This window comes from Papio anubis, chromosome 17 (genome assembly GCF_008728515.1).
Source record: "Papio anubis isolate 15944 chromosome 17, Panubis1.0, whole genome shotgun sequence".
Lineage (NCBI taxonomy): Eukaryota > Metazoa > Chordata > Mammalia > Primates > Cercopithecidae > Papio > Papio anubis.
This window is the reverse complement of record NC_044992.1, coordinates 26,506,688-26,529,931: the sequence shown is the minus strand read 5'-3', so window position 1 is coordinate 26,529,931 and position 23,244 is coordinate 26,506,688. Positions and strand designations below refer to the sequence as shown.

The 23,244-nt window shown below is 43.7% G+C and overlaps 1 protein-coding gene and 1 long non-coding RNA gene across 4 annotated transcripts in view; both read left to right on the top strand.

Moving 5' to 3' along the window:
- Positions 1-23,244, top strand: part of ASIC2 (acid sensing ion channel subunit 2) — a 1,127,535-nt gene that overhangs the window by 344,572 nt on the left and 759,719 nt on the right. The window lies entirely within an intron of this gene.
- Positions 70-23,224, top strand: LOC103878727. Of its 3 annotated transcripts, XR_639030.4 has the most exons (5): positions 70-6,635; positions 12,611-12,768; positions 20,122-20,206; positions 21,071-21,739; positions 23,185-23,224. It is a non-coding gene; the product is annotated as an uncharacterized LOC103878727 (long non-coding RNA). The 3 variants fall into 3 exon arrangements; XR_002517854.2 differs by lacking the exon at positions 23,185-23,224 and having other exon boundaries at positions 20,129-20,206; positions 21,071-23,169; XR_002517853.2 differs by lacking the exon at positions 23,185-23,224 and having other exon boundaries at positions 21,071-23,169.

The window sequence follows — 23,244 nt, the reverse complement described above, 5'->3', positions numbered from 1 at the left end:
GAGGGAAAAAGGAAGGCAGGGAGGCAGGGAGGAGAAAAGAGGAAGAAAGGGAAGGGGCAGGGAGGAAAAAAGGATTGATGGAAGGAAGGGAAGGAAGGAAAGAGAGGAAGGAAGGAAAGAAGGAACGAAGGAAGAAAGAAATTGATTACACAAATATATCTCTGAGCTAAACAAGGGCTCTAACCCAACCCTAGGGGTAAAGGTAACAAGTCCACTTACAAAGAAGAAAGAGCAGAAAGAACTAAGTTAGCGGTCAAGGCATTTATCAATTGTATTTAGGGTAGAACTCCTACCCAGCTGGGGCCTCTAGATAGAAATCCAGGAGTGAGGCCTGGAAGAAAGGATGCGGCTCCAGGGACACAGAGTTGGCTGGGTCCCACACAGACTTCGCAGTCCCAGCTCCCAACTGCTGTGATTTGTCTGCTCAGGAACCCAACTAATGAAGTCTCCAGGGCCCACAGCTGTGCCAGGCTCAGTCTCCCCAGCCCAGGGCTGGCATTTCCCCCTGAGCATTGCAAACAGCAGATATTGCTGGTGGCCCTGATCCCTTACAAAGAGTCATCATTGATTTGCATTAGATAGTGGAAATGCTGCCTAAAGTGAGCTTGGGAATGAGCTCATTTCACATTAAATGCCTCATGATTATTGAAAAACCAGGGATGTGATGACCTTTATTTAAGCACAGCTCAGAGCACATTCCTGAAGATGATTTCCTCCATCGGCACAGAACACACAAACAGACAAGTGAATAAACAAAGCCAACCCTACTCCCCCATCAGGATGCCAGCCTGAGAGCCACTGTGCTCTGCAGAGCCAGGTGCTGGATTTGTGCTAATTGGATGAACAGTCTCGTTCGCTTGACGGCTTTTATCTGTGCTTTGGGCTGCTCCAGTAAGATTTCTTAAATACAAATTGATCTCTGCTAATTCATGCGTCACCACTGAATATTTTGACACACGACACCTCCTCACTTTGGGGAATCAGTGGAGGCTGGCAAGCTAGTGGTCTTAGACATTCTCTACCCTTCCACACAGCAAAGCTTCCTGAGCCCAGAATCTCTGCATAAACACCTGCTCTAGGGAATCTTGCTACACAATTATCTCATCCCATTTATCTCCCTTTTCTACTTCCTCCTGCTGCCCCAACTTTCTTGCCCTTTTCAATTTTTGTTCCAATACCTAGTTCTCTCTCTTCATCTCCTCATCTCGCTAGTCCTTTAGTTTCTCTCATCCTTTTCCCACTTCATTTTCTTCCCTCCTGTACTGATGAAAGCTGCATCTCCTTTTCCCATCCTGTTTCCCATCTGCTCCTTAGAGCCCTCTCTCCTCAGCTGCCACCTCTGCCATCACCTCTCCCCACTTCCTCCTTTGCACACTGTGATGATCCCTCTCTCGCCAGGCTCTGTATCCCTGCTGAGCCAGCCTACGGGTGGGGGCGAGCCCTGTGAGTGATGAGAAGGAGGAAGCCATAGGATGCTGAAGCTGTAGGAAGAAGCACTCAGGTGTGATTGAGAAACCCTACCTCCTTCCCTGCTGCAAGCACTAAGCAGTGTCCCCAAAGGCCAAGAGTACAAATGCAGAACATGCCCACATTTCAGTCCTCCAAACAGCCTTCTGTCTGCAGACAAATAGAACCAGAAAAGCACAAACTCACGCTTCAGCAGATTACCTTGGTCAGGCACTCTGAGCAGCAATTAACATTTATCAGAATAAAATATCTGTTGGACCAATGAATGAATCCATCAATAATGCTGTACACAGAGCCGAGCTTCACAGCAACATGCATATTTGTTTACTAATGATCAATCATGGACCAAGAAAATTAGACAGAAATCTAAAGTAATGACAACAACAATTATGAGATAAATATATAACATTTATACATCAAGGTAGCAGGATGCAATAATACCGCCTAACCTATTTCCCCCAGCCATTCTGCATTACTAACTCATTTCATTCTCACGGTGCCGCCAAGGGATTTCATTCTTCCCTGTGCACGCTCTGCGCTAGTCATGCCAGACATTTCCCCGACATCTCAGAGGTTTGTCTCAGCTAGCTCCAGGCCTTCATACAGCTCCACTTCTGCCTGGAGGGTCCACTCCTACTATCTCTTTCTAACCTCTTCTTGTTCATTTTGTAAGACCCAGCTCAAGTGTTACTTTCACTCTAAAACTTTCCCTGACCTATGCAGCAGAATTTCATCTTCATTTGTTTGTTGAGCATATTGATGTACTGGACATTGTGCCAGGGGCAAAACCATGGCACTGAATGAGAGAGAAAGGGTTCCACTCTCATGGCTCTCACTTGGATCTCCATGCCCCATAACATGCACTGAACATGTCAGCATTTCCACTTTGCTTACTTCCGGCTCACCTACTGCATGGTTCTTGCGGAAGGGAGACATCATACTTGAGTCTCCATGTATAGTAAATGTTGGTTGAATGAATAAATAAATGAAGGAGGAAACTGAGACTCAATAAATTAAATGATTTGCATAAGATCACACCTTTAGTACATGGTTGAGTCAAGCCTGGAGCTCCGGTTCCCATCCCTTAATTTCCTACCAGTCCCAAGTTTCTCTGTATGTCAGAAATACCTTCACTTCATACTTGCCTTTCAAGGCAAGCCTTGGCCAGGCTATGAGTGAAGGCCAATGACTAAAGGGAAAGAGCACTAATGTTTCTGGTGGCATCACTTTCCAGCATCAGATGAATCTTGGAAATGTATGTGTGAGTGTCTGTTGTTACATAATATTTAAAGTTGACCATGACATAGAGTCAGCATTCAGTGCAGTTTTAGCCTCTGCATTATAAGGCTAGCTAATATTCATTTCCTTTGTTATATCAGTATCATCTATTACTACTAATAATAACCAGCTTTGAGATCCAACCTGCTATTAAGCATGTAATATTATTTCTAATACCATCAAAATCCTTGGAAGTTAAGAATTAGCCTTATTTTTATCAATAAGCTAACAAAAATCCTGAGAAGCAAAATGAATTGTTCAAGGACACATACTGGCAGATATTAGATTTGGGACCTGAGTCAGACTTGCTAAGCATTGTGTGTTTTCCATTCTGTGGCACTCTGGTGTGTACACAATGTTTCCCAGGGAGCATAGAGCCTTGAACTCAACTGAAGATTTTCTCAAAGTATGTACTAAACACGTTGGTGGTCTACAAGGAAGGTGGAGGAGTCTGTCCTCCGACACAGTTATGGTTTTCTAAACCAAGGGCAAGAAGAAGCCACTGCGATTGTGGCACTTGGCCTATTAAGTGGAAAATGTCCTCGCAGTCATGGAGATTTGCAGTAAAGCCACATGCAGCCAACCTCTCACAGAGCCTCATCCTACAGCTTTGATAATCTATTGGAATTCTCTCAGATTCAAGTATTCATGAATTTCTGCCATGTGCTCAACTCAGACCTCTTTTTTTGTTGTTGTTTAACTTCAAGGGGAAGAGTTGGGCTTCTAGCTACCTAGATAAGTTCTGGCCCTAGGGAGTTTGCTCCCATTGAAGTGCTACTGATTGCAGGTCTTCGATACCAAGAAAGCAAGAACTTAGGCTTTCTTAGTTTCCCTTTCAAAACTAAAGATTAACAGGGCCTCTGGGCCATATTTATGAAAGATATCTATCAATGAACAGAGCATCACATTACTTCCCTGAAACCACAGAAGGTATAGAAGGTATTTCTGTGTCTGTATCCCAGGAACTGGGATGGGCAACAGGTATACTCAGATCCACTCTGAGTGGATATGGGCTCAGTGGACAGAAGGGATGGGAATAGGGGAAGGTTGATGCTGGAGGGACCCCTTTTTTCCAAAGGCCGTGGGATTTCATGTCAATGTTTGAGTTCCTCCAGGAAATAGACTCTGAGAGAATTGCACACAACTGGTTTAGAGGGGCATGCTCTCAGGAACAAGGGCTTCTGTGAAGGAATAAGGCAAATAGGATGGGGCAAAGAGAGAAGTTAAACTGCAATGCAGTTAGGCCTCAACTTTCCCATGCAAGGCTCTGGAGTTGAAGTAGATTTTCAAAGATGTTCCTAATCCAAGGGAAGCGCTGGGCCTTTGGACCCTAGCATCAACCAGTCATGGGGTAGAATGAGTAGTGTTAGTGAGAACGCTTCCTTAACTGAGGGAATAGGTGCCACAGACCTAAAGGAACATCTGAGCATTGCACAAACCATTCAGTACAGAGAGTCTTCATGGTTTCTCTGCAATGTAGAGAAGTACATTGTGGTATCACAGAATCAAGCTCCTACAATCTCCAGCTTTTCTGATTATCATGATAAAGTGCTGGACACAAGTGGATGCTTAATAAATGTAGAATTGAATTGAATTCCATTGTATTTATAGGTCATTCAGATAATCTGGCTCATTTTCTTATCTTACAGATAAGGGGTCTCAGGGGGCCCAAGTGTCTTATTCAAAGATATACAGCTTGTTAGAGACAGAGCTAAGGACTAGAACCAGGCCCCAGTCCTGGTGTTTTCTCTACCAAAAGACTGTAAAGTAACAATGAGCTGATTTTTATGTTTTAATAAATATGCTCCACCAACAGGTCTGGTAGTGACTATGATGGAAGGCTTGTTTGCCTCTGTGGGCAAGGCTGGAATTTAATGGCCTTGGAGGGCTCACCCAATATTACCTGGAAGATGTCATTTTTCACTATGAACTTTCTATCGAGTCATCTAGATTTTTGAATTTTGGACATAGCATCAAATTTCCAAAGCAAAAGAACAGGTCTAACGGGTAGTCACATATCTCCTTCTCTACAACCCCCACGCTACAGTGTTTGAAATGAGATGTGCGTCATCTCTGACCCACAATTCATCCACACTATATGCTCACACATTCACCAATGGTCCCCAGGCCCTCTCTGCAGCATCAGCACCTGCATCTTCCCAGGCAATGACTGATGAAGAATGTGAGGTCAGGAGGGGCATTTTACACGCTGAGGGGCCTTTGTAACACACAACACAGCCAACCAGCTGCAGCCCAGCATTTAGGAAGTAGCCCTTTGACCTGTTCAGCCTGTCCTTGTTGTGGAAAAGCCTGAGGCCCCACTACCATGTGAATCTAGGTACTAATTTAGGGCCCGAGAAACCATGCCGCCTGTCATGGAGGAGATTATAAAGTCACCCAGGACACTGAACTTTTGTCCTGCACATTGGGGCTCCCAGGAGGCAGCTCAGTGGAATGGGTGAGCTGGAGCTTTGCAAGTTAATTTTGAATAGACCATTCAGTGTCTCTCTCTTAGCCTCATTTTCCTCAGCTAGAAAGTCAGGATAAATAACACCTCCAAGAAAAGGCAGTTAGGGTTTGGGCTCTTAAGTTTTGCTGTCTCTGTTTTCAAAAACCGCCTGTAAAATGATGAAGAAAATCATCATCACCATCATCGTCTGAAATCCTACCATACCACCTTGAGATAATGGCCATTAACATTCCAGAGACTGAGCCTTCAACCATCTTTTTGTGAACATGTATATCATTGCGCTTGGGTAGATCAAATGATAAAGCATATTATTAGCTGCTTGGCATGGACTTAGTAGATAGAAGCATTCAATGAAAGCAGACTGACTACATCCTTCTTTTCACTATCACCGGCTTGAGAAACAGGCACATGATAGAAGCTTAGAATCTGAAGCATGAATAAATGGATTTGGCCCTAGATCCTACCTCCTACAAGATGGCACATTTGAAGCAAGTCTTGCAACTCCTTTTAGTGTGCTTCCTCATCTATATAATGAGACAATAACTCTTGCTTTGCAACAATGGCTATGGTATCAGGCTGGCTTGAGTTTGACTCTTGGCTCTGAAAAATGCTGTTGATAGCCTGCGCTGAGGAATTCATGTAAATGAAGTACACACAGTACTTAGTAAGTACAGAGGTTGGCCCACAGCAGATCCCCAGTTAGTGCAAATGTTTAGCAGAAGTAGCAGCAGCAGCAGTGATAGTATCTGCAGCTCATTGCATTATGGTGAGGACATGATAAAATAACATGGATTAAGTTTTGGAAAGTGTTCTGCAAGTATTTGTCATTTTTACACTTATAAACAAATGTTATATGTGCATGGCTATTTATTAGAAAGCCTATGAATTACTATAGATATTTCTTACCCAGGAAAAAGTGTAAATCACACTAGACAGATGTTAGAGTCAATGTTAGGGGAGCAGCCTCAACATTTCAGTTAAAGGCTCCCCTCATTTTTCATTCATTCTTTCCACACAGGATTATCTAACAGGTACTGTTTGAAAAGCGTTTTGTTAATTACTTCAAATGCTATAGGTAGGACTAAAACATTCGTCAAAGTCCTACTCTGGGCAGTGGATGAATGAATCTCACTTAATCCCCTTGGCCATTTGGAGAGGGTGTTGATCTGGATCCCATTTTACAGGTGAAGAAAACAAGTTCATGGAGATGAATTTGCCAAAGGTCTCAGGGCTGGAAAGGAGAGGACCTCAAGTCAAACTCTTGAGCCCATGTCCTCTGCACCATATTGTAAGAAGTTCCTCATGGAGCATCTCTGCCTGAGTGTGTTACACGCCAGCCACTTGGTCCACGGCACCTACAGAGTTCAAAACTGAAACTCGGTCTGACCACTTCGTAAGCCACTGTGATTTTCAAAGACAGGTATTTTCTTTTCTCTAAATGAAAAATAGAAGGCATTATAAGGCACCCAAGATATCCACAAATTCAGAACACCAGTTGTGACACTTTTCAAATTTTGGCTTCAAAATATTTTCTTCTGACTGACAGCCCATAAATACCCACTTCTTGTGTTGAATGTAATTAATCTCTGTATTTTGACCACCACTGGTGCAAACTCATCATCATCTCTCAGCCTGGAAGTCAGCCGGTTCTCCAGCTGCTCCTCACCTCCTCCCCTCTACCACCCCCAGGGAGAAATAGCTACATATTCTAGTGTTCACAAAGAAAAAGAGAAGCCGGGAATGGAGGGAATGGGGGACTATCACCCTTGCCTGGTCCTTGTCCAGAGACATGTTCTCAGCCCTTGGAAGTAGCAGGTGGCATTGAACAGTGGAGAATGGAGTTAAGTGGGACCTGAAGGCCCAGACCAGCTCCACCGCTACCCACTGGATGACCCAGGACCAATTGCTTAGTGGACCTCAATACTCTCATTTGTGTAATGGGAATAATGGTAGTGACAGACGACATCCTATTAACCATGTAAATAGGCCAGGCGTGGTGGCTCATGCCTGTAATGACAGCAGTCTGGGAGGCCAAGCAGTTGGATCACTTGAACCCAGAAATTCGAGACAAGCCTGGGCAACATGACGAGACCCCGTCTCTACAGAAAATACAAAAAAATGAGCCAGGCATGGTGGTGCACAACTATGGTCCCAGCTGCTCAGGAGGCTAAGGTGGGAGGATCGCCTGAGCCCAGGAGGGAGGTGGAGGCTACAGTGAGCTGAGATTGTGCCACTGCATTCCAGCCTGGGTGAGGGAGTGAGATCTTGTCTTAAAATAAAATAAAATAAAATAAAATAATAAAAACAAAACATGAAAATATATAAAAAGCCATTTATGAACTATTACAGCACTTTAAAGAGATAAATGATTATTAGTACTATTATTATTTCCATTCTTAATATCACCATTATTTGCATGAAAGCCACCATACTTTCTTTGCCATTGGCATAATCAACAACACATCTGGAGCCAAAGGCCACCTCCTTGGCCTTGTAGTAACTATGGTGTTATATACAGGTTTGGGGACTCACTACTTCCTGCCTGTGAAATGTCAAATATTAATGTGCCAAATTTGTCTGTTCCTCAAATTTCATACTAACCCTTGGCTACGCTACTGAATTTTTTGGGGGGCAGACCTTGTTGGAATCCACTCGAGGTTGCCTGGTTCCTGACTTGGCAAGATCCACAATAAGAGTTTCCCTGCCCAATGGGGTCCAGGGTCATGTGAGAATTCTGCAGCAAAAGGAATCTATACCATGTAGCATTATCAACCTGATAGCCTATTCACACCCTGATGCTTCTCCATAGCTCTGCAGGGCTTCAATTTGCTCATATGTCCCATGGGAGATGAACTAGCAGATCTCAGAGTGCTTTCCTTCTCTGACATGCTATGTTCTCTATTCTGTTTATGAGGATTCTTGCCTGCCTACCTCACCCACAAGCAGGCTTCCACGCAGAGTGACTATGACTTTGACATAAATCCTCATGGCTTCTTCCATCTCATTGTTCATGACTCCTGACTCTGAGCAGCCAAAGGGTCGAACCTGCTTGTGTTTCCCTCACGTAGCATGAGGGGTCCTAGCCTGTGCTGTCACTCATGCTACACCCTGGACTAGTCCAGGGAACAGGCCAGGGGGACATGAGTTGCAATTCTGGCTGAGGCTGACTGGCTATAAGATCAGTTGCTCAGCCTCTCTGTGCCTCCGTTTTTTTAACCCATAGAAAGGGATAATATAGCATCTGCCTAATGGAGTTGAGCAGAGTAAGTAAGACTAATGCCTGAAAAGTGTGAAGCATCATGTCTGGTGCATGATAAATTCTCAATCAGTACGAGATTCTACTATCGTTATTGTTATTATGTCATCCTCATCATCATCACCATCATCTTTATCAGTCAGAGCTCAATGAGAGAAGCAGAACCCAATAACAGATGATAGAGAGAGATAATAGATGTAGTGTATATCTGAGATGTGTGTGGGCATGTGTGTGATTTATTATAATAAATCAGCTTATGCAACTGTGGGGGTTGCCTAAGGAAAGCTAAAGTCTGTAGGGCTGGAGTCAGGAAGCAAAGATCATGAACAGACTGGAATTGGCTCATAAAATATACAAAATTAAGTGCAAATGAGAGTGAGAATGAGAAAATATCACAACAGGCTGAAAATTTTAAAATAGTTAACCAATACTGCAAACACAATATCTGGAAAAATAAGAATATTTTTCTTAATTAGCTGCTTGACCCACCTCTATAATACATTTTTTCTACGTTTTGGGGTGGCATATTCTGAGATTGCTTCTTCATAGGAAAACAATTTTGTGATACAATTTTCTAGAGAGTGAATAGAAATATGACTCAGTCTTTTGTCTAGCACAGTTGGTCAAAAAATATATTATTGAGAGTTGGGATGCATTAAGCACAGATGTAACCATTTTTCACTGTACTGCTATGTGTCCAGATTACAAATTGAAGAATTTTAATGAATTCTATCTTGCAAAATGCCATTTGAAAAGTAAAAGAAATATACAGTACAAACGTATTAATGCCCACGTTAGTATTATACATTGCTGAGAAAAGGAAACTTTTATTTTGATTAGGCATCAGTGAAAAATGCCTTCATTATACAAGTTTCCATGTCTCGTGATTCGGAGAATTTTCCATACAGGGCTTCCGGCTCAGTACATTTCCCACCTTGTTTCTCCTCTATGACCCATGTCATTCCACACTAGATGCTATAGGACTCATTCACATAACTCTATGACCTAGACCCTGGACTTGACATCACCACACCCAGTGAACTGCAGTGGTAGGTGGTGGGAGTATTCCTGGAAGCCACTCCTACACCAGAATAGTCAGCAATCATTTAACTACGCACAGAAGTAACCAAAATCCATATAAACATATCCTGTTCAACCCAAAACAAATGTATCTAAAACACAACCTTAGCCAGACGCCAAGACTTCTCAAACCACTCAATACACACACACACAGAAAGGAAATTATAACAGAAGAGAAGTCATGGTGGAAAAGACAATGCTGATTGCCAGTAAAATAGTTTGCAAATGTTATCACAGTATATAACATCAGTGCTAGGGTTTTCCAAGGGCTTCAGAGGGGGAGTCCATACAAGTGAGGGATCCCCACAGCAGCTGAAATGCTGTATGCATATATGTGTGTGTGCTGTGTGTGTGACCATGATTCTCTGCTAAATCTCACAAATAAAGCCTGTTTCCATGTCTATAAAATAAAGCCTGTTTCCGTGCCTCTAAAATTGGGATTATAGTATGCTGTTGGAAGAATTGAGCAAAACAATGTTTATAAAAGTGCTTATCAGGATGTCTGGACCACAGTGAGGGATCAGCAAATGTCAGTCATTATTAAGTGTTCCTTCTCCTGTGAGACACCTTGTATTAGTCCATTCTCACAATGCTATAAAGAAATACCTGAGACTGGGTAATTTATAAAGAAAAGAGATTTACTTGGCTCACCATTCCACAGGAAGCATGATGCTGGCATCAGTTTGACTTCTGGGGAGGCCTCAGGAAGCTTATAATCATGGCAGAAGCTGAACAGGGCAGACATGTCTTACATGGCAAGAGCAGCAAGAGACGGGAAGGTGTTACACACTTTTTTTTCTTTATTTCTTAAAAAATAAATAAATAAATGGGATACATGTGCAGAATGTGCAAGTTTGTTACATAGGTATACCTGTGTCATGGTGGTTTGCTGCAACTATTGCTCCATCTTCTAAGTTCTGTCCCCTCAATTCCCAACCCCCACAACAGGCCCTGGTGTGTGTTGTTCCCCTCTCTGTGTCTATGTGTTCTCAATGTTCACCTCCCACTTATGAGTGAGAACATGCAATGTTTGGTTTTCTGTTCCTGTGTTAGTTTGCTGAGGATGATGGCTTCCAGATTCATCCATGTCCCTGCAAAGGATACGATCTCATTCCTTTTTTACTGCTACATAGTAATCCGTGGTGTATATGTACCACATTTTCTTTATCCAGTCTATCATTGATGGGCATTTGGGTTGGTTCCAAGTCTTCGCTATTGTAAATAGTGTTGCAACAAACATATGCGTGCATGAGTGTTTATAGTAGAATGATTTATATTCCTTTGGGTCTATAACCAGTAATGAGATTGCTGGATCAAATGGTATTTCTGGTTCTGGATCCCTGAGGAATCGCCATACTGTCTTCCACAATGGTTGAACTAATTTACATTTCCACCAACAGTGTAAAAGCATTCCTATTTCTCCACATCCTCTCCAGCATCTATTTTTTCCTGACTTTTTAATAATCACCATTCTGGCTGGCCTGAGATGGTATCTCATTATGGTTTTGATTTGCATTTCTCTGATGATCAGCGATGTCAAGCTTTTTTTCATGTTTGTTGGCTGTGTAAATGTCTTCTTCTGAGAAGTGTCTGTTCATATTCTTTGCCCACTTTTTGATGAGGTTGTTTGTTCGTTTGTTCTTTTCTTGTAAATATGTTTACATTCCTTGTAAATTCTGGACATTAGACCTTTAGATGGGTCTAATTAGATGGGTAGATTGCAAAAATTTTCTCCCATTCTGTAGGTTGCCTGTTCACTCTGATGATGGTTTCTTTTCCTGTGCAGAAGCTCTTTAGTTTAATTTAGATCCTATTTGTCAATTCTGGTTTTTGCTGCAATTGCTTTTGGTGTTTTAGTCATGAAGTCTTTGCCCATGCCTATGTCCTGAATGGTATTGCCTCAGTTTTCTTCTAGGGTTTTTATGGTTTGGAGTTTTACTTTTAAACAACCAGATCTTGTGAGAACTCACTGTCAGGAGAATAGCACCAAGGGGTTGGTCCTAAACCATTAATGAAAAATCCACCCCCATAATCCAATCACCTACCAGGCCCCACCTCCAACACTGAGGATTACAACTGAACATGAGATTTGGATGGGCACACAGACCCAAACCATATCACACGCCTAGATCCCAGGTGCTCAGGGGAGCTCCTCTTGTATTGTCACAAACACTGTGCAGAAACTTCTGATACAACAATGACACCTTCACCTTGCCACTGTTTTACTTGTCACCATCCCCTACGCGTTGCTGGGACACATTTTGAGGGATACACTTTTGCTCAATTTTTCTTTCATTCCTTGGCACGTGTTATAGAACATGGTACCTTCTAGAGGCTCAAAAATATTTATTTTCTTCCCCTTTTCCTGAGACCCAACAAGTGTGTTGGATCCTTTGGTAACATACGGCTTCACGCTCTAATTTATCCTTTTATTACATCTGAATACTCTCTTATCAGCTCTGCTCTGAAGGGAACACTAGATATTCCATCTTCCTTCCTGCTATATATGTGAATACAGGTCTGGTCTCAGGTTACACACCTTCTTCAGCAGGTGGAGCCTCTATAGCCCCAGATACCACTTTACCCAGTACAAAGACTGCCTCCAAAAAGGCAGTAACAGCTCTGGGACCTCTGGGGCCTTGCAGAATGCAGCTCATCTTTCATTCAGGCAACTTTGGAAATAATTGTTGCAATGGGAGAGAGCAAGTGTTTAAAAGGAGAAACTGCCTTTTGTGAGCACGCTCTGAGAGCTGTACTGTGCTCCTGTACCGTAAGTCCCTTCTCTCCTGGACTCCCCACAAGTACTTTGGAAGTACCCATTAGCAGGTATGCAATGAGAAGAGTATCTGCAAATCAGTCTCATCCATCCAAGAAGCTTGATTTCCCAAAGACATCTAATTAGCAATTCTTTGCTAAATTAGTTCATATCACAGTATGAAAGTATGTGCTTGAGAGGAGTAAAATTAGCCCACCTTTGATGATGTACTGCAGCTCACCCTTCTCACTGACTCAGACTCTTCGTGCAAAATGACCTTTGTCTATTTTTCTTCAATTTTCAGTTCAACCTGAGGTGTGACTTGTAGTACCCAAGAGAGATAAGCCATCAGCACCGCTTGCTTCCCAACCCTGACTTTCACTGCTTCTACAGCAAAATGACCCAGGGCTTAGGACACATGATGGGGTGGCCAGGGGCCAGGATTCTCATGAATTGCTGACAGTGAGTACTGAAGATTTCCTTTGACTGCAGTCAAAAGGGAAATATAAGGAAAGAGTAATGAATTTTCATAAAATGAAATTTATTAAATTTAAAAAGCCATTCTTTACTATAAGATTAAAATCTTTTTAATTAGGTATGTATTAAAAATGTCCTTTATATGTGAAATGATGGTGATAGCAGATAGTAAGTTTTTAAGTGCAAAATAAAAAGTTGGTCCCCAATGCTACCTTCAGTTTTTTTTTAAGTCATTATTTACTACTTCTTGACATCAAGAAGTCTGGAAATCTCAACTTGTACTTGGAGCTCGAGGTCACCCTTCCCACTCCTCTGCCTGCTCTATCTCGGAATCCCAGAGGGAAGAGGTCTGAGATATCGCCCAGTGTGCTGGGTCCCTGTCCATTCCCAGAAAGGGTAACTCAGGGCTCACCTTCTATTTCAGAGTCACATTTATGGCCCTTGAACCTGCCAGTTAGTCAAACAAGTTTGCCCACAATCTGTTACTCTGCCTGGTTTATACCAACATGGTCAAGGTGGGGTACAGATGAGAAAGCTGAAAGGCTTATGTCCAAACCCTGGCCTCTTCGCTTACTTCCGGCTGCGTGAGCTTTCCAAGCTCCTTAAACTCTCCCTGAGACTCAGTTTCCACACTGGGAGAATGGAATATAGTAATGACATTGCAGCAGCACTTAGCAGATAGCAGTAAACCTGTGCTAGTCCCTGAAGCAGCAGACGCAGATTCCATTTCAAGGGATCCTATGTGGTAGTTCGAATGCACTTGCTTTAGTAGCAAAATCTTCTGCCTCCCCAGTCTTGCCATCTTCCTGAGAGTCTGTACCATGTGGGAGTCATCATTCCCTCTAGCCCCTGCAATTTGGAATTTCTTACAGAACAGTAATTTGAAAGGACTTTCAGCAGCCATTTGACCATTGGACCATTTGACCATTTCATTTCATAAGTGAGAATACTGACGACCCAATTAACACTTTCAAAATCACATGTGACTAGAACCCACATCTGTGATTCACAAAAAGTTTACTATTAAAAAATAATTCAGAAGGAAAGTGGAAGAAAAATATAGACATTAGTGGTTAGGGGTAAGGGCTTTGGCTCAGCAGCAAGGTGAAGGTAGACCTGAATTTGAATCCTGGTTCAGCCACATTCCAGCCATGACTTGGGAAGATTATGTAAACTCTGTAAGCCTCAGTGTCTTCATCTATAAAATGGGTTTGTAGTAACTGCATTGCAGAGATGATGCAAAAAGAATTCAAATGAGATTTCTAGAGCTGCCATAACCAAGTAATACAGACTGGGTGGCTTAAACTACAGAAATTGATTTCCTCAGAGTTCTGGAGGCTAGAAATCTGAAATCAAGGTGTCAGCAGGGTTTGGAGCCTCACTCCTTGGCTTGTAGATGGCCATCTTCTTTCTGCATCTTCACATCATTTTCCTTCTTTACGTGTCTGTACCCTAATCTCCTCTTCCAATAAGGACAACAGTCATGTTGGATTAGGGTCCTCCCTAAAGCCCTCATTTTTTTTACCTTGATTACTTCTTAAAGACCCTATCTCCAAATATAGTAACATTCTGAAGCCCTGGGAGCTAGGACTTCAACACAGGAATTTTGGGGGAAGTGTGATTCAGCTCATAACAACATGCAAAGCACTAATCAGACACAATGTAAATTTAGAATCTGATGTTAGGGAACTTGTCTCAAGGTGACAAAGGTAAGGAAGAAAAAAAGTGATAAAATATGGCTAAAGTTGTTCCCCAAAAGGCAGGTCATAAGGTCCTGCACACTTCATTATCGTCTGGGCTGCACGTCTGACCCTGGGTTTCTGGGGCAGTCTCTAGACCTGCACTACACAAAACAGCTCTCAGCTACATGTGGCTCTTGAGCCCTGGACATGTGGTTCATGTGAATCAAGAAGTGCTATAGGTATAAAATACGAACCAGATTTTGGACTAAGTATGAAAAAATTTAAAATATCTTCATTAGTAATTTTTTGATACAGATTACATGACAAAAGTATAATTTTGTTGAAATGATGTATTACATTAAATTAAATATATTACTAAAATTCATTTCATCTTTTTACATCTCTTTCCTTTTTAAATTGGGCTTCTGGAAAATTTAAATTACATATGTAACTCAGAGAATATTTCTATTGAACAGAATTGCCTAGGAGGTGGCAATGGTCATGAAATAGATAAGTGTTTCTGAAACTTGGTTCACCATCGCATTCACTTGAGGGAGGAGGAGTAGAGAGATTGTTCAAAATGCAAATTCCTAGGCTTCTCCCCTAAAGACACTATTTCAGTAAGTTTAAGAGTCTGTATTTCTGTATACATGCCAGGCATTGCTGGAACTACCCATGTATTATCTCCCTGAATGCTCTCATCAAACCTATATGTACATATTAATTTTTCAGATGAGAAAAACACGACTGGGGATGATGAGATACCTGGCCCAATGCCTTTAACCTAGTGAGTGGTGGGGCCAGGGCTGATTCCAGGGCTCCCTAACTTCACAGCACTTAGAGTGCCCAATGCCCCCGCAACATCACAAAATTTCAGTCTCCTAATGCCAGACTCAGGCCCCCCCGAGCTTGGTTGCACCATATTCCACCCACAGGCAGAGCTGTACCTTTGGTGCACTGGGCTCTCAGGTAAAGGGTCCCTTCCAAGTTCCTGACAAGGGCATCTCTGGAGACAGTATGGCGTAGAAAGTCAGTTCCTCACTTAGAATAATGGAACATGACAAATGGAGCATTCTAAATAGAAGAGGCCTTGGTGACTATCCAGTTTAAATTTCATCATTCAGATGGATAACTGAGGTCTAAAGTGGGCACATGATTTGCCAAAAATTACAACTGGAGTTGGGACTAAGAATCCAGGGGTTTCCATGGGAAAGTCCATTCCCCTTGATTCATGTTTTTTCAAACTTATATTAGCAGCAATATCCTATTCTGAAAACAAGCCTTACATGGAAATCCAAAATATAGATAGATGACAGGAGAGCCAGTCTGATTAAGGTAGGGATGGGTGGCCCAGACACCACCTAACTGTTCATCTACCATGTGGCAGGCAACCCTGGGGCTCCGCTCTGCAGTGCAGTTTAAAGGCCACAGTCCATGCTCATTTATTCACCAAGAACAGTAGTCCTAATATCACAAATGCTTTGAGCACCTAACATATGCCAGACACTCTACTGAATTTACATGCATGAATTCCTTTAGTCCCTATAATGACCTATGATGTAAGTGCAATCACTATCTCCATTTTACAGAGGATGCCACTGAGGCATGGAGAGGTTATGTTACTCAGCCAAGATCTCACCAAGATTAGTAAGTGTCAAAGGGATGGTCTGAACCTAGGTTGTCTGATTTCAGAGCATGAGCTCTTAACCACAGTGGTGAAGGAGATGGTTAGTGCCTTGCCTCTGCATAGCTTACATTCAGGTGAAGGTGGACAATCAACTAGTAAGCAGATAAGTGAGATCATTTCTGCTAGCCACGGGTGCTAAGAAGGAAACCACAGTGTGGTGATGGAAAGTGGTGGGGTGAAAAGGAGTAATGTAAACAAGGTGCTTAGGATTCTGCTGAGGAAACATTTACTCTTGGGTCTGATGGATAAGAAGGGACCAGCCATGGGAGAAGCCCAGGAGACTTCCAGGCAGAGAGAACAGCAGGTGCAAAAATTGTGAGGCAAGGAAGTTTGGGTGTTCTAAGGAGAGCAAGGAGACCACCGTAGCTAGAAAAAGTGGGATGGAGAGGAGGAGATGAGGTCAGGGAGGTTGGCCAGAGACTAAGAATAGGCTAGTTTGGATGTTCTTCTCAGCGTGTAGGAAGCCACTGAAGGGTTTTAAGCAAGGGAGGTCCATGATCAGCTCATATTTTCATTTCTTTTGGTGGGAGAGTAGTGGGAGTGACAGGGTCTTGCTTTGTCACCCAGGCTGAGCGCAGTGGTATGATCTCAGCTCACTGCAGCCTCAACTTCCCAGGCTCAGGCAACCCTCTCACCTAAGCCTCCCAAGTAGCTGGGACCACAGGCATATGCCACTAAGCCCAGCTAATTTTTTGTATTTTTTAGTAGAGACAAGGTTTCTCTGTGTTGCCCAGGCTGGTCTCCAACTCCTGAGCTCAAAGAGTCCGCCTCAGCCTCCCAAAGTGCTGGAATTACAGGTGTGAGCCACCATGCCTGGCCAGCTTATATTTTTAAAAGATCACTGTACAATGCAGAAAGGATAATCTTTTTAACAAATGGAAATTGAGCAATGGGCAAAAAAAAAAAAAAGAAAAAAGAAAAAAAAAGAACTTCAATCTAAACCTTATACTTTACAAAAATTAATTCAAAGAGGACCACAGATGTAAATGTAAAAATGTTAAACTTTGAAGCTTACAGGGGAAAAAAATAGGATAAAAGCCCCAGGACTGAGGGCTAGGCAGAGATTTTAGACATACACAAAAGTATCATCGATAAAAGAAAAAATTTATAAATTGGACTTCATTAAAATTAAAAATGTTTGCTCTACAAAAGACCCTGGTTGAAAAGATAAGCTGCAGACTGGGAGAAAATATCTGCAAACCACCGATCAGACAAAGAACTTCTATCTGGAACATATAAAAGCCAGTCTGCCTGGTGTGGGAGAATGCATTGCAAGAGGCCAGATTGGAGGCAGGGAGACCATGCAGGGGAGGTTCCTACAGAAATCTACAAGAGAGCCACCGGTGGCTTGAGCTGGGCCAGAGATGAAGAAATGGGAAGCACTCAAGCTATATCTAATGTGGACTCAAAAAGAATTTCTGACAACTGGATATAAGTATGAAGGAAAAGGAAGAATCAAGGATGCCTCCTGGGTATTATGTCTTTAAGGCTGGGTCCATGGAAGCCCACTTGCTCTTATGTGGGAGACTGGAAATGAGGAAGCGGAGGTGGGGACAGCAAAGGCTGTCAGCGGTGGGGGAAAGGAGCAGTATTTAACGGCCACCTTCTCAATTTGTCTCACAGTTGACCTCAGATGCTTTAATTCTGTGTTGAGCAGGGCTGACCCCTGTGTTCTCTCTGTGTCCTTGAAAGCCTTTGCATCATGGTTTTCATGACTATCATGTCCAAATGCATTACTATCACTAAAACATTTGTGGCAAGGATCCACTTTCGGTGAATGGGCTTGACGGAAGTGGCTGTTCACCCTGCCTCACCCCTCCATGCCTGCCTCCAATCCCACCCACTCCATCATCCTGCACTGTCTCCAGCATCTCTCAAGACCAACGTTAGAGACAATATTGATCTTCGTGTTCTAGAAAGCATTTCCAAGAAATGCACATACAGACCCCTGAGCGAAACAAAAAGACACATAGCTAGCCACTCAGAAATGCTGTGGAGAGGAGCCTTGGGCCCCTTAGCACTGTCCAGCGGCGGCAGGGGCAAAGCTTTGGTCATTTCTAACAGGAAAGCAGCAGGCAGTGAAGATTAAACTGCGTGGCTGTTAGCAAACACTAAACGCAGGCACTTTGGGAAGCAGGGCTGGGAGAAAGGTTTAGGATAAGAAAACCGCCCCCACTCTGCTCCACACCAGCCCAGTGATGGTGACCCTCTCTATGCCTTGAGTTTCCTTTTAGGATAGGATTCATCATCATGCCTCTGCATGCTCATTACCCCCCATCCTCACATGCCCTGAGCCAGGCCCTGTGCCTTGCTCTTCACACACATTAACTTATCACATCTGTTTTATGGATGAGAGAACTGAGGCTCAGAGCAGCTAAATAACTTGGCCTGGGTCACATGGCTGATAAGGAGGAGAGCCCTAGAGTCAAATCCAGGCTGCGTGGCACCAAAGCACTTCACTGTTAAGTCAATGACCACCCTGAGCAGACCAGGTCTTGGTCCCGGAAAGACCCTCCAGCCTGCCCTGCTCAGAGTCCTCCTCTCCCTGGGAACAGAGCCTGAGCTGATCCCTGGCACCTGGGCTCTGTCGACAGTGCCTGCCACACACCTCCTGACTCCTGAGAGTTTGCAACTGCTGCATTTTCCCACCGTTGAACGTCACCTACTTGGGATTAGTTGAGATTCTAGGATGTTAAGTAACTCATCCAAGAAATTGACTGGGTAGGGATTCAAACTCAGGTCTCTTTGACTGTAAGACTTGTGTGTTTTTCCAACAACCTAAAGTTTCTCTTCTATATTATTATACCTGGAGTAGGTGTAGTGTGTACTTTACACTGTTTCCCCAAGAAGGGGATGGGTTTGTACTGGGCTTTTTGACTACTTGCTCTTGCTTGTGGACTGGGGAACATTGTGGCCACAAGGGGGTGGGCGTTGGTGGTTCAAGATGTTCAGAAGGATGGAGTGCATTTCCTCAGCCCACCTTGTGGTCTGCCACCCAGGGGAGGCAGCATAGCCTGGCAGTTAAGACCATAGGATTACAGGCAGTTGATAATGCCTGTAATCCCAGCACTTTGGGAAGCCAAGGCAGGCGGATCACTTGAGGTCAGGAGTTCGAGACCAGCCTGGGCAACGCAGCAAAACCCCGTCTCTACTAAAAATACAAAAATGAGCCGGGTATGGTGGCGGGTGCCTGTGGTCCCAGCTACTCAGAAAGCTGAGGCAGGAGAATCGCTTGAGCCTGGGAGGTGGAAGTTGGAGTGAGCTAAGATCATGCCACTGCACTCAAGCCTGGGCAACACAGTGAGACTCTGTCGCAAAACAAAACAAAACAAAACAAACAAACAAAAAATAGCTTCTGTAGCCAGACCTTGGTCTAAATGCCAGTTCTGTCACCCACTAAGTATGGGACAATGTCCAATTCACTCTCTCTAGATTTCAGTTTCATCATCCATAAAACTAAGATATCAAGAGTCCCTGCCACATAGGGTTGTGTGAAGATTAAATGAGTTGGAATATTCAGGCTTTTGAGTGGTGCTTGGCATGCAGTAAATATCCAGTGAACTTTAGTTGTTGCTGCTGCTGTTTTGCTGTTATTACCATCATCCCACTAACACCCCTTTGCTGGATAATCCATCATCCCTCCCGCTCACTTCAGGATATATAACTTTCTGCATCTACTATTTCTCCCACACTTTCCTCCCAGCCCCCAGCCCAAGGATCCCGGAGAGAAGCTAAGTTGTCTTAGGCTTGTCTGCCAGGAAAGCTGAAACTTCTGAGAGTGCTAGGTTATTCATTCTGAACACGGGACAAAAGCCCTAGCTGGCTTTGTATCTAACTGAACTGATTAAGCTGAACGTTAGCTAGGGATAAAGCTTCTTACCGAATAACTAGACTTTTGCTGAGCCAGGATGATAAATTCATTCTTAATGCATTGATAATAAAACAGAGATTTTTTTTTTCTTGTGTGAGTTCCCAGGGGCTTGAGAGCTTGAGATGAATCTGTGTTGAACACCGCCATCTGGAGGGCAGTTGAAGAACTGCGCCCCAGGCAGAGGTAATCATTTTTTTTAAGGAACTACAGAATTTAACAGAAACCCTAAGAGATTCAAAGCAGACACCCTGGGAAGCCAAATGTGTTTACAAAATGACTGCCAGTAGTTACTTATTACCCTGGAATGGCATCCTTCTGATTGCATGGGCATCCTGCGTGGCTTATTCTTCTATTAAAAGTGATCTGGGCTTCTATGACATATTTGACTAAATGAAACAGACTTTTTTGAGCACCTACTATGTGCCAAGCACGACACTAGCACTGTAAGGTATAGAGACATGAGTAAGGCCCTGCACTTAAGATGCCAGGAGGGGGATGAGCAAAATAAGGACAAGATGACTTAAACATAGCATAAGTTAGAATACCCTAGGCATCCTGCCCCGATTGCTACCCAATAGGGGCCAGTTTGGTGAGATTCAGAGGAAGGGAAGAAGAGAGACTAACATTCCATGAGTATCCGCTATGCAGTCTAGACATTATCTCACTTAATGTGCGTCCATACCCTGTGCGTTTAGTTACTGTTTCCCATCTTATTTGGGAGAGGACGTCGAGGCTCAGAGGGGTTGAGTCACTTGCCCAGTGCTACCCAGTAGAGAGGTGAAGAAGTCAGAATTCCCGTCTGACTCTGAAACTCCTTCTATGATATCAGGCTGCCTGTTGAGGGAGGAGAATAAATTTATGGGGAAATAAGCTCTTGAATTATCTCAGTGGTGACAAGTGTTTATCCCCAGGAGGTGAATTTGATTTTCAGAAATAGTCAAAAATCTTTCAGGGCCAAATTATCCAATGGATAATGGGATTTGAGGGATTTTTTAAAGGTATGATTCTAAGGTACAATTTTTTTTTTTTTTTTTTTTTTTTTTTTAGTTGATAAACCGGCTAATAGGTATTTCTCAAAGACTGGTAAGCAAGCAAGGGCAGGGGATGAGGTGTGGCTGGTACAGGCACGACTTTGACAAGGACTGTGTTCTTTTGGATGCATTGGTTCCAGTGTGTTCAGCATCCGTATTTTTCTCTTTTGCACTCATGATTCTAGTTTTGAAGCAAGAGCTTTTCTCATAAGCGCTCATGGAGGATCTCCAAACTCTTTTCAATTCCCCCTAAGATGTCAGACAGGAGCAACTCACCTCCATTTCAGAAATGAGGAGATGGGCTTGAGACGAGTGCATCCCTTCACGAGGTAGCTCAGTGAGTCAGCAGTGATACCAAGGGGACATTGAGGACACACAGCCTCCTCCTATTTCCCAGGGGAAGGCCCACGGAGTAAGGTCATTGATAATGCTATCCTGGGAAGGGCCACATTAACACAAAGCCCATCGTGGAAATAAGAGTCAGCAGGGCTGATCTGAGTCAGTGTAGGGCAACGGGAAGTCAAGAGGTAATCACTGAAGGCTTCCTGCAAGACGTGTCGTCAAGGTCCACTTTGAGGAAGGAGAGAAGCACTTGGTGCCACCCCGTTGTCTTGTTACGATAATAACCTCACATCTGCTACCTGGGAGGACTTTCAATAACATCACAAAGGACATTATGCAACAGGTAATCTTTTTTCCAGCTTGTACTTAATCGGTACATTCATTTTCTAGTCAGAGGTGGGAGGCCAGGAAGCATCCCTCCAGTTGCCGCACAGCAGGCTGAATTCAGATGTCCAAATGGCCATTTGTAAAACCTCTCTGTGCACTAGAACCAGGTTCCCACATGACTCTTGCTTGAACTCAGGCTGCAGCCCAGTTGTTCAAACAGATGTGTCATGGTGGGTTGGTGGGCTGGGAGGGAGGTGGGGACTTTCCTTGGCAGCCGCATTTCCAGGGCTTGTATCAAATCCGTCATCCTAAGTCCCAGAGGAAGTCCCTACAACTTTACACCAGAATCCCAAGATACTGCTGGCTGCCTTCATCAATACCCATCATGAGGAACCAATTAAATTATTATGTGATGAGAGCTGGTGATAATGGTTTTGGAAGCCATTATGGCTTATACACATGCTCTTTCTCCTCATTCATTCATTCATTTAATGATTCAGGCAGATGGGAGGCAGACAAAAGCCCAAAGGAGCAGAAGTGCCATTCATTCTGAGAGGCTCAGGGAATTCAGGAATTACAGGATAGAAAATGAATAGGTGGTAGAGACGGTGACCCTAAGGGGATCAATGGGCACCAGCTCACATGGTCTATGGATGCCACGCCCAAGAGGCAGACATTGACTTAATGGTAATGGGAAGCCATCGCTGGGCTCTGAAGGGGAGACACATGGTCACAGAGTGCTCAGGACAGAGGGAACGAGATTGGAGATGGGAGGTCACCCGGTGAAAGATGTAAGGGCCACGCCAAGCCAGTGGCAGTGGCCTTTGTTATTATCATTATTTATAAAAATGGCGTTCCCGTGCTCAGGCCTCTGAGTCCAGATCAGGACCTCACTCAGCACCACACTGGATCCTCCAGCCTCTGCGTGTTTGCTTGTCCCTGCTTCCCTCCTTTGGCCTCAGTTCACAGAGGGCCAGGTGTGGGTGACAGTGGGGAGTTCCGGGCCCAAGGCCAGCAGCCCTATAGCAGTTACCTATCTGAATTTCAAATTTAACTGTGCATCCTGCATTTTATCTGGCAACCTTACCATCTAGTCTGTTCGGACTGCTGAAACAGAGTACCACAGACTGGCGGCTTATAAACAACCAATCATTCCAGAGGCTGGAAACCAAGACCAAGGTGCCAGCAGAGGTGGTGTCTGGTGAAAGCCTGCTTCCTGGTTCTTAGGCTGCCATCTTTTCGCTGTAACCTTACATGGCAGAAGGGATGAAGAAGTTCCCTGGGGTCTCTTCTATAAGGGGCTATCCCACTTATGCGGGTTTCACCCTCAGGGCTTAATCACCTCCCAAAGGCCCCACTACCTAATACCAATAACCTTGAGTGTTAGGATTTCAGCATATGAATTTAGGCAGGGACACAGACATTCACTTTTTTTTTTTTTTTTTTTTTTTTTTGAGACAGAGTCTTGCTCTGTCACCTAGGCTGGAATGCAGTGGCATGATCTTGAGTCACTGCAACCTC